This window comes from Salmo salar, chromosome 09 (assembly GCF_965601325.2).
Source record: "Salmo salar chromosome 09, fSalSal1, whole genome shotgun sequence".
Lineage (NCBI taxonomy): Eukaryota > Metazoa > Chordata > Actinopteri > Salmoniformes > Salmonidae > Salmo > Salmo salar.
Genome location: NC_138299.1, coordinates 45,261,290 through 45,273,845, shown reverse-complemented (window position 1 = coordinate 45,273,845; position 12,556 = coordinate 45,261,290).

Below are 12,556 nucleotides of genomic sequence, written 5' to 3'. Positions count from 1 at the left end.
TGAGACGGGCATTAGACAAGGATGCCCTCTATCTGAGCAGTTAGACACATTAGCCATTGAGCCTTTTTGGGGCCTGCTACGCAGGAGACTGTAGGGAGTGTGCCGGACAGGCATGGATGTGGTGACAGGCATAGCAGTGTCAGCATATGCAGATGACGTTTCTGTGATGGTCAGGGATGGTCAGGATATGCAGGCACTAGAGACCAGTCTGAAGGTGTACGAGGGAGCTTCTTCAGCTAAGGTAAACTGGGGCAAGAGCAAAGCTCTGTTATGTGGGGCGTGGGGGGATAGGGCCCCTCTGCTTCCAGGGGGTTTGCAGTGGGGTTGTGAAGGGCTTAAAATGTTGGGTGTGTACCTGGGCTCAGAGAGGTGGGTCAGGAAGAACTGGGAGGGGCTGTCACAGGCAGTGGTGTCAAGACTGGCCCGGTGGAGGTGGATCCTGTGTCATATAGAGGGAGGGTGCTGATAATCAACAACCTCGTGGCATCTTCCCTTTGGCATAAACTGGCTGTCCTCAACCCCCCAGCCGGTCTGCTCGCAGACCTGCAACGCAAGCTGGTGGACTTTTTCTGGTCGGGCCGTTACTGGCTGAGGGCGGCAGTGTTGTACATGACCGTCCACGAAGGAGGACAGGGCCTGGTGGAACTGGAGAGCAGGATGGCTGCTTTCCGGCTAAAGGTGGTTATGAGACTGCTGTACCATACTGATGTTGGCTGGAGGGAACCAGCATGCGCGCTGCTGAGGAGAGCTGGCGGATTTGAGTTGGACCGGCAGCTTTTCCTCATGAAGCTGGAGAGGCTGAGTACAGCAGGTGTCTCAGATTTTTACTCTGCAGTGCTGAGGGCCTGGCAGCTGCTAAGGCCCACACTAGAAGGGGGTGTGGAGCCTGGGCTGTGGGTGTGGGAGGAGCCTATCTTCCACAACCCAGCCATCCCATTGAGATCGGTTCAGTCGACCACCCTGCAGAGGCAACTGATGGCAGCAGGTTTACAAAGGCTGGGTGACCTGCGACTGCTGGGAGAGGAGGGGTGGAAAACCCTGGAAGTCTTGGCACAACAAACAGGAATAACGTCTCTTAGGCTGCTGGAGAGATTCCTGGAGGAGGTCCAGGAGGCACTGTCTGAGCCAGTAAGGGGGGGGTGTTTGAGGGGCCAAAGGGGGAGGGGCCACCAATGTTTCCGCCACTGCAGGTGACGGCAGAGACTGGAGACTGGCAAGGGGGTCTGGAGGACTTGTTAGATTTGAACACTCCGAGCCTGGGGGAGTTTGAAGGGGTGGGAGGTAAAGCCCTCTATAACCTCTGCGTTAAGGTTAGGAACATTAGGAGCCTAACAGGAGTGAAGGCACATCAGTGGCAGGGGGTATGTGGGACGGAGAGTATGGTGGGTTTTAGATGGAGGGGGCTCTACAAACCCCCAGTACCAAAGAGGTCAGGGGACCTCCAGTGGAGGGTTCTACATGGAGCCCTGGCCACTAACAGCTGGTTGGCACGGGTTGAACCGGGAGTCGGGCAGGGGTGTCCTTTCTGTGTTATGAGAGAAACTGTGATTCATGTGTTTTCTGTGTGCACCAGGTTAATGCCATTACTGTCTCTGTTGGAATGTCTGTGTGAGAGGTTGGGGGTGGTTTTTACTGTTGGAATGTTTGTAATGGGGTACAGGTATTCAAATAAGGAGAAGGCCAAATGTGTGTTGTTGAATTTTCTGTTTGCTCATGCAAAGTTGTCTATTTGTCTAACAAGGAAGAACAGGGTCAAAGGTGGGGGGATAACAGACCCTTTACTAGTGTTTAATGGGATGGTCTCTGCGCGCCTTAGGGTTGAGTTTGAGTTCTATAAAATGATAAAAAGTGTGGAGATGTTTCAGGAGATATGGTGTGTTGGGGGGGGGCTGTCTGAATAGATGAGGAAGATGTTTTGGATATACGGTTGTAGAAGTGGGTATTGTTTTGGGTATTGTGATGTTGGTTTGTATCATGTGGTAGATGGAAAGGTGAGTATGGTACATATATGCAGTACATATATTTTGGTGTTTTATTTTTAAGGGGGGGTGAGTTTTTTTAAATGAAATGAGAAAGTTTCAGTAAAGAAAGACCAAAAGTCAAAAATCTCTCTTTCTTATTCTCTCTCATACTCTCTCATACTCTCTCTCTCCTTCTCTTTGTCTTTCTCTTTCATACTCTCTCTCTCTCCTTCTCTTTCTCTCTTTCTCGCTCTCTCTCTTTCTCATTCTCTCTTTCTCTCATACTCTCTCATACTCTTTCTCTCTTTCCCTTTCTCTCTCTCATACTCTCTCTCTCCTTCTCTTTCTCTTTTTCTCTGTCTCGCTCTCTCTCTCTCTTTCTCATTCTCTCTCTCTTTCTCATTCTCTCTCTCATACTCTCTCTCTCTTTCTCGTTCTCTCTCTCTCTCTCTCTCTCTCTCTCTCATTCTCTCTCTCTCTCTTTCTCGTTCTCTCTCTCTCATACTCTCTCTCTCTTTCTCGTTCTTCTCTCTCTCTCATACTCTCTCTCTCTTTCTCGTTCTTTCTCTCTCTCATACTTTCTCTCTTTCTCTCTCTCTCCCTCATGACAGTTGATTGATGATGTTCAGTTTTCCATCACTCTGCCAATTAGCAGGACAGTTATATTGTACATTAGTATATATTTATGTGTGTGTGTGATGGACTTGTAATGTTGATGTGTGCTGTGTTTCGATGGGATCAATCAGGCTAATCGTAGACAGCCGGTATTCTAGTTTAAGGATGGAGCATGGGAGACACTAAGAGCTAAGAGGAAAGGAAACTCTAAGAGGAGAACACTAAGAGGAGATGAGAAAAGGACGCTATAAATAATATTGAGGAAGCCCAATAACCAATACTTGAATAAACAGCCTAAACCCAAAGAATTCACTGTCTCAGTGTATGATATCAGTCTCTTAATACTTGTTAACCACCTGTTCTACTGTGCCCTGGTATGGTGAACTTCTGTGTCTGTCTGATGAACCTACTCATCCATTTCAGAGAGGCTCACTGAGTCACTCACAGCAGGATGCATAGATGTACCCTGAACCCAGCAGTCTCTCTCTCTCTTCTCTTTCTCTCGCTCCCGCTCTCTTCTCTACCTCTCTCTCTCTTCTCTCCCTCTCTCTCAATCACTCTCTCCATCTCTCTCTCTTCTCTCCCTCTCTCTCTTCTCTCGCTCTCTCTCTCTTCTCCCCCTCTCTCTTCTATCTCTCTTCTCTTCCTCTCTTTCTGTCTCTATTTCTCTCTCTTCTCTCCTTCTCTAACTCTTCACTCACCTCCCTCTCTCTCTCTTCTCTCTCTCTCCCTCCCTCTCTCTCGCTTCTCTTCTCTTCTCTCTCTCGCCCCCTCTCTCTCTTCTCTCCCTCTCTCTCTTCTCTACCTCTCTCCCTCTTCTCTCCCTCTCTCTCTCCTCTCCATCTTTCTCTCTTCTCTCCCTCTCTCCCTTTTCTCTCCCTCTCTCTTTCCCTCTCTGTCTCTTTTCTCCCTCTATCTGTTCATCTCGCTCTTTTTCTCTCAATCTTATATAAACTCACTTTATCTATTTGGTCATCTCCTTCTTCCTATGCCCCAGTCTTTGAGTCGTGGTTCAACATGTATTGATATGGGGCTGGTAGTTTGGGTTTGTTGTCTTGTCAGATGGGTTTTCTCTGTATTGATTTAGGTTCCCTTACCTGCGATGTGAGTCAGTCACCACTGGATAGAGACGGCCCTGGTTTATCTAGGAGATCTGGGGTGTGAGTCAGTCACCATAGGATAGTGGTGACTGGTTTATCTAGGAGATCTGGGGTGTGAGTCAGTCGCCACTGGATAGAGATGACTCGGGTTTATATAGGAGATCTGGGTTGCGAGTCAGTCGCCACTGGATAGAGACAACACAGATTTATCTAGGAGATCTGGGGTGTGAGTCAGTCACCATCAGATAGAGACGGCCCTGGTTTATCTAGGAGATCTGGAGGAAGCAGCCATCTGCAACTGAAAAACGGTGGAATATTAACTAGCTTGTTGTTTTACATTCATGAGAGGTTGTTGTCAGGAATGGCTACTTGTGCTAGCATTATACCGTTATAGCGTTATAGCATTATAGCATCATAGCATTGTAGCATTATATCATTATAGTGTTATAGCGTTATAGCATTATGCTATTATTAGGAAGGTTATAGCATTATAGCGTTATAGCATTATAGCACTATAGCATTATGCTATTATTAGGAAGGTTATAGAATTATAGCATTATAGCAGTATAGCGTTATAGCACTGGCGCATTATGCTATTATTAGGAAGGTTATAGAATTATAGCATTATAGCGTTATAGCGTTATAGCAATATAGCACTATAGCATTATATCGTCATGCTATTATTAGGAAGGTTATAGAATTATAGCATTATAGCATTATATCATTATAGCGTTATAGCGTTATAGCATGATGGTATTATTAGGAAAGTTATATAATTATAGCATTAAAGCGTTATAGCACTATAACATTATAGCATTATGCAATTGTTAGGAAGGTTATAGAATTATAACATTATAGCGTTATATCATTATAGCGTTATAGCATGATATCATTATAGTGTTATAGCGTTATGCTATTATTAGGAAGGTTATAGAATTATAGCAATATAGCAATATAGCGTTATAGCATTAAAGCGTTATAGCATTATAGCGTTATAGCATTATAGCGTTTACATTTCAAACAAACGTGTCAGTACACTTACACTTAGTACAATCTCTACAACGATTGGCCATGGGGCCAATGGTGAAATATACAGAATATTGCTTGTGAACAGCATATGGTTTGGTTAGCTCTTCCACACACACACACACACACACACACACACACACACACACACACACACCACACACACACACACACACACGAACACACACACACACGATCACACACACACATGAACACCACACACACACGATCACACACACACATGAACACACATACATGACTACACACACACACACACACACAAACACACACACACACACACACATGAACACACACACACATGAATACACACACACACACACATGATCACACACACATGAACACACACACACACACACACACACACACACACACACACACACACACACACACACACACACACACACACACACACACACACACGAACACACGAACACACAAACACACACACATGAACACACACACACACACACACACACACACACATGGACACACACACGAACACACACATGAACACACACACACACACACATGAACACACACATGAACACACACACACACATGAACACACACACACACACACACATGAACACACACATGAACACACACATGAACACACACAAATGAACACACACACACGCATGAACATACACGCACATGAATACACACACACACACACACACACACACACACACACACACACACACACACACACACACACACACACACACACACACACACACACACACACACACACACATGAACACACACACGCACATGCACCCTGGAGACAGAGGGAGTATCATGTCATATCCAGACATACAGGAGAACAAGGGATTCTCCACATCCTGAACACACCATCACTCTCTGGGGACAGTACCTCACTGCCAGACTGGGGGGAACACAGAATTAGAACTTAAACATCTATGCTAATTAAGAATGTTAAATTAACTCAGATTTTAATGTAGAATGTAGAATTCTACATTGATCTATCTAGACTAGGTGATAATTTTTGCATGAATTAAATAGCTACAGTTGAAGTCGGAAGTTTATACAATTAGGTTGGAGACATTAAAACTTGTTTTTCAACCACTCCACAAATTTCTTGTTAACAAACTATAGTTTAGGCAAGTCGGTTAGGACATCAACTTTGTGCATGACACAAGTAATTTTTCCACCAATTGTTTACAGACAAATTATTTCACTTATAATTCACTGTTTACATACACTAAGTTGACTGTGCCTTTAAACAGCTTGGAAAATTCCAGAAAATGATGTCATGGCTTTAGAAGCTTTTGATAGGCTAATTGACATAATTTGAGCCAATTGGAGGTGTACATGTGGATGTATTTCAAGGCCTACCTTCAAACTCAGTGCATCTTTGCTTGACATCATTGGAAAATCAAAAGAAATCAGCCAAGACCTCAGAAAAGAAATTGTAGACCTCCACAAGTCTGGTTCATCCTTGGGAGCAATTTCCAAATGCCTGAAGGTACCACGTTCATCTGTATAAACAATAGTACGCAAGAATAAACACCATGGGACCACACAGCCATCATACCGCTCAAGAAGGAGACGCCTTCTGTCTCCTAGAGATGAACGTACTTTGATGCGAAAAGTGCAAATCAATCCCAGAACAACAGCAAAGGACTTTGTGAAGATGCTGGAGGAAACAGGTACAAACGTCCCTATATCCACAGTAAAACGAGTCCTATATCGACATAACCTGAAAGGCCACTCAGCAAGGAAGAAGCCACTGCTCCAAAACCGCCATAAAAAAGCCAGACTACAGTTTGCAACTGCACATGGGGACAAAGATCGTACTTTTTGGAGAAAGGACCTCTGGTCTGATGAAACAAAAATAGAACTGTTTGGCCATGATGACCATCATTATGTTTGTAGAAAAAAAGGGGAGGCTTGCAAGCCGAAGAACACCATCCCAACCGTGAAGCATGGGGGTGGCATCATCATGTTGTGGGGGTGCTTTGATGCAGGAAGGACTGGTGCACATCACAAAATATATTGAAGCACCATCGCAAGACATCAGTCAGGAAGTTAAAGCTTGGTCGCAAATGGGTCTTCCAAATGGACAAGCATACTTTCAAAGTTGTGGCAAAATGGCTTAAGGACAACAAAGTCAAGGTATTGGAGTGGCCATCACAAAGCCCTGACCTCAATCCCATAGAAAATTTGTGGGCAGAACTGAAAAAGCGTGTGCGAGCAAGGAGGCTCACAAACCTGACTCAGTTACACCAGCTCTGTCAGGAGGAATGGGCCAAAATGCACCCAACTTATTGTGGGAAGCTTGTGGAAGGCTACCCAAAATGTTTGACCCAAGTTAAATAATTTAAAGGCAATGCTACCAAATACTAATTGAGTATATGTAAACTTCTGACCCACCTCGAATGTGATGAAAGAAATAAAAGCTGAAATAAATAATTCTCTCTGCTATTATTCTGACATTTCACATTCTTAAAATAAAGTGGTGATCCTAACTGACCTAAAACAGCGAATTTTTACGAAGACTAAATGTCAGGAATTGTGAAAACTGAGTTTAAATGTATTTGGCTCAGGTGTATGTAAACTTCTGACTTCAACTGAACATACACATACATTACACACACCAACACATTGGCATCATGAGCAAGGACACAGAAATATATAAATCACATCCATTTTCAATGTGAAGAGAGGAGGTGGAGAGAGTGATGGCCTAGAGAGAGAGGGGGGGAGTATAGAGAGTGATGGCCTAGAGAGAGATGGGGGGAGTATAGAGAGTGATGGCCTAGAGAGAGATGTTGGGAGTATAGAGAGTGATGGCCTAGAGAGAGAGGGGGGAGAAAGAAAGTGTGAGAGAGCGAGAGAGAGAGAGATGGACAGAGAGAGAGAGAGAGAGATTAGATATTTTATTGAGTCTCTTTTTAATTAGAATCCCCCACACCTCTACCTCTCCCCATGATTCATATCACAGGAAATGACTTATCCTGTCACCCGAGCGAGGTGAGCAGGTGCATGGGCTGCGGTGTGTGATCACATCAAACCGAAGATGGGTTCCTGTGATTAGAATAGACAGGCTGGTGACCAGGAGATTTAGCTCTATTCTATAATACAGATTATAAACTGGGTGGTTCGAGCCCTGAATGTTGATTGACTGACAGACGTGGTATATCAGACCGTAAACCATGGGTATGACAAAACATTTATTTTTATTGCTCTAATGACGTTGCTAACCAGTTTATAATAGCAATAAGGCTCCTCAAGGGTTTGTGATATATGGCCAATATACCACAGCTAAGGGCTATGTCCTGGCACTCCGCGTTGCGTCGTCCCTAAGAACAGCCCTTCGCCGTGGTATATTGGCCATATACCACACATCCACTGGCCTTATTGCTTAAATAATAATTAGAACTATAAGTAGGGCATTATCAGAAGTTGATGGTGAGAGGAAACTGTTACAGGAAATCAACTCTAAAACTGAAAGTATATTTAACACCATTGTCTTAATTCAAGATAAGAATGTTGGAAAGATCCTCATGTTATTCAGGGTATGTGTAATAGACCTATGGCGAGTGTCCTCTCCTCCTGTCTCTGTCCAGTCAGCAGAGAGCTGATAGTCCCTCAGGGTAGAGAGACAGAGAGCATAATCTCCTAACAGGTGCAGAGGGGATGTGTTCAGTGCTCATAGTCAGAAATGGACTGGCTAAATAAAGGGCAATTCGTGCAAATACCAGATGGGCTCATTTTAAGCCAATTGTGCCTGTCTAAATTGTGGGCTTAGTGCACAATGATCATTACTTGGCTAAAAAATGGAGGCTTCAATGAAAAAAAAATGGGCCGGTGTGTTAGAAATGTTAGGGCCAATTTCTGGTCCCAATCCATCCCTGCTACCTGCTATGAATTCAAGGAATGGAGCTGGCCGGGCCCCTGTCCCTCTCCTCTATCCCTGACTAACTCTCCTACTCTCTCTTTTCCTCCATCTCTCTCTCTCTCTCTCTCTCTCTCTCTCTCTCTCTCTCTCTCTCTCTCTCTCTCCTACTAGTTTTTGAACCAGTGAAGTGTTCTGAGAGGTAAAGAATCATGATGACTCGAAAATCATACAAGCGGCCAAGAACAAAGACAGAAACCAGGACAACATGATTAGAAGGGCATGTGAGGACAATGTGTCCCATTCAAACAGTCTACCTTCAAACCTTGCCCTTTCACACACTGAGATGAGTTCGCATGCCAAGCAGACTCCCATTGTTTTCACTGCCCTCTCGGTGGTACTGACATTTTTGCTTCATCCAATGCTCCAAATGGTACACTTTTCCAAATATAAGTGCACTACCTTTGACCATAGCACTATGGGTCCTTTGAAGGGAATAGGGAACCATTTGGAACGTAGCCTTCCTCTCCTGGCAGGAGAGGTGATCTGTCCTGGCAACCACATTCTGCCCCCTCCTGGTCTGACTGGAAAATAATACTGTGACTGATTCAGTATAATATATGCCATTTAGCAGACACTTTTATCTAAAGCGAATTACAATCATGCGTGTGTACATTTTATGTATGGGTGACCCCAGTGGGAATCGAACCCACATGACCCCATCACTTCCATTGATTGTTAGTTTGTGGTGGCCAAGGTGAGTTGAAGTTTGTAGAGTATTTGATGGATAGACAGTTTATTTTGGTCCATAGACTACTTTCAGTGTGAGGAACCATCTGAACCATGTATCAAGCATCCCAAAGTAGGAATGCTGATCTGGGATCTGTTTCACATTTTAGATCAAAGTGTATATAAGATTACATGGATTACGCTATTACTCTGAGACACTTACAGTGTCAGGTCTCCTCTCCTTCAAATAACACTGACCAGAAAACACAGGACGAGGGTGACAACGAAACCTGGTACCTGCTTTTTCACCTCAATTCTTTTTAGCCCATCAGTGGGCACAGCAGCAGACTAGAAGAGAACTGGAGAGCAGACTATCATTTTGGAGAGAGAGAGAACACTATTGGAAGAGTGTGTATGTGTGTGTATGTGTATGTGTGTGTGTGTGTGTGTGTGTGTGTGTGTGTGTGTGTGTGTGTGTGTGTGTGTGTGTGTATATGTGTGTGTGGGTGTGTGTGTGTGTGTGTGTGTGTGTGTGTGTGTGTGTGTGTGTATATGTGTGTGTGGGTGTGTGTGTGTGTATATGTGTGTGACAGGTGGTGCTCACAGCGAGAGGGAGAGGACAGGTTGTATAAGGACATGAGTGCGGGGGGGGAGGGGGGGGGGGGGGGGGGGGGGTAAGGAGGTACACATATTGCCAATGAACCCCGGTCCTAGAGATGTGTTTGCTTAGCTTGTTAGTCTTTCTGTTTACTGAAACAATAGACATGTACGGTGTCAGTTATAAGCTGAATGTATGACTGAATGCAATAAAACAGGAAGTGTAGAGGAACAGCATGAAAGAACCAAGTCCTAATCGTCATGTTTTCATCTACTGAATAGCTGAATAAAACAAGCAATAAAGGAACTATGTGGTATTGTACATTATCAGCAACTGAGGACTGTGGCATCTATCATTAAAGGAAAGATGGACAGATTTATTTTTTGTTATATTGTTTTTGTGCATCACTGAGTGATGTTCTATCAATTCACTGGGTCATTTCATGTTTTCCTGAGCTATTTCCATTCAAGCAGACAGTATGACCATATTTCTGACCGGTTGAACTGCAAATACAATATGGCATATTTTTTAAACTACCGTAATTTCCGGACTATTAAGCGCACCTGAATATAAGCCGCACCCACTGAATTAAAAAAAAAAAAAAATTTGAACATAAATAAGCCGCACATGTCTATAAGCCGCAGGTGCCTACCGGTACATTGAAACAAATGAACTTTACATAGGCTTTAACGAAACACGGCTTGTAACAAAAATAAATAGGCTTTAACGAAACACGGCTTGTAACAAAAATAAATAGGCTTTAACGAAACACAGCTTGTAACAAAAAAGACAAAATTAGCAGTAAGCTTTAGTTGTTTTTTTGTACTGAGTCAATTCCTCACGCTGCTGTTTCCAACGTCTTATCATGGACTCATTAAGACCAAGCTCTCGTGCAGCAGCTCTATTTCCTTTTTCAACAGCCAGATCAATCGCCTTCAACTTGAAAGCTGCATCATATGCATTTCTCCGAGTCTTTGCCATGATGAGGGTGACAAAATGACTACTGTAATCAGAATGATGGGAAGTTTGAGAGCGCTCGATTTAATCTAAACAGTAAACAAAAAAGTTGTTTGACCTTAACCCGTTCGTCAATTTCATTGGTCTAATGAAAGCTTCATGCCGCCAAAGAACTGAGCACGTCACAGAATGTGTTTTTTTGGGAAAAAAAAATTGAAAGCGGGAAAAATCCATATATTAGCCGCGTCATTGTTTAAGCCGCGAGGTTCAAAGCCTGGGAAAAACGTTGCGGCTTATAGTCCGGAATTTACGGTAGGCAAGGCAGTTAAGAACAAATTCTTATTTACAATGACAGCCTAGGAACAGTGGGTTGACTGGACAGAACGACAGATTTATACCTTGTCAGTTCAGGGATTCGATCTTGCAACCTTTCAGTTACAAGTCCAACACTCTAACCACTAGAATACCTGCAGCCCCATATGTGTACTGTATGTCAGTAACAATATTATGGCATGCTGGTTTCATAAAATAGTTACGGCAACAGATGTCGGATCTTAATTCAACCCCTTTCATCGCAGAAGTTAAATAATTCTGCAACAGGAGGATTTGACTGTCTAAAGAAATATTTAGAATGGCCGCCAGGGGGCAGCTGGAAGCTGTGTTTGTACAGGCCTACACAATAGTAGTGTACCTACATTGTACTTAGACTGCAGGTACACTGGGCGCCAGTCCAAGTACCCTATGTAGGCTATGTGTAGGCTACAGCGGGTTTCGTGTGCATTCTCAGTAAGATGAGCCTAATATTCTGATATTTGTTGCTTACTGCATTTGTTTTTACTAAACAGTACATTCGAAATATAGTGAATACTGTAGCATTAAGATTTCCCTTCATTGGACCGAAGGGGCCTAACACAAACCATGAAAAACAGCCCCAGACCATTATTGCATTATTCCTCTTCCACCAAACTTTACAGTTGGCACTATGCATTCGGGTAGATAGCGTTCAACTGGCATCCGCCAAACCCAGATTCGTCCGTCGGACTGCCAGATGGTGAAGCGTGATTTATCACTCCAGAGAATGCGTTTCCACTGCTCCAGAGTCTAATGGTGGAGAGCTTTACACCTCTCCAGCTGACACTTGGCATTGCGCATGGTGATCATAGCCTTGTGTGCGGCTGCTCAGCCATGGAAACCCATTTCATGAAGCTCCGGACAAACAGTTATTATGCTGATGTTGATTCCAGAGGCAGTTTGGAACTCGGTAGATGATTTTTACGCACTACGCGCTTCAGCACTCGGCGGTCCAGTTCTGTGAGTTTGTGTGGCCTACCACTTTGCGATTGAGCTGTTGTTGCTCCTAAATGTTTATTCAGTGTATCTCACTGGAAAAAGCATCCGAGCGAGTGAAACAGTGCCCCTTTGTATGTGTAGACCATCTTTCTGATGTTGTCTGTTCGAAAAGAGTATGACATTGTTGCCGCTCATAGCATTGAATGCAAGGGAAGCCAGCAATAAAAAAAAGTATAAAATAATATCCAATCAGCGTTGATCTAATCTGAGCGAGCTCAACTGTGAATGGTCCTGGCGCACCAAAAAAAAGTGTCAAGGGAAGCCAGTTTGGATTTGGTTTCACACCAATCACATCAAAAGCAAAATGTAATTGACAGAAAAAAACTAGAATTGTTGC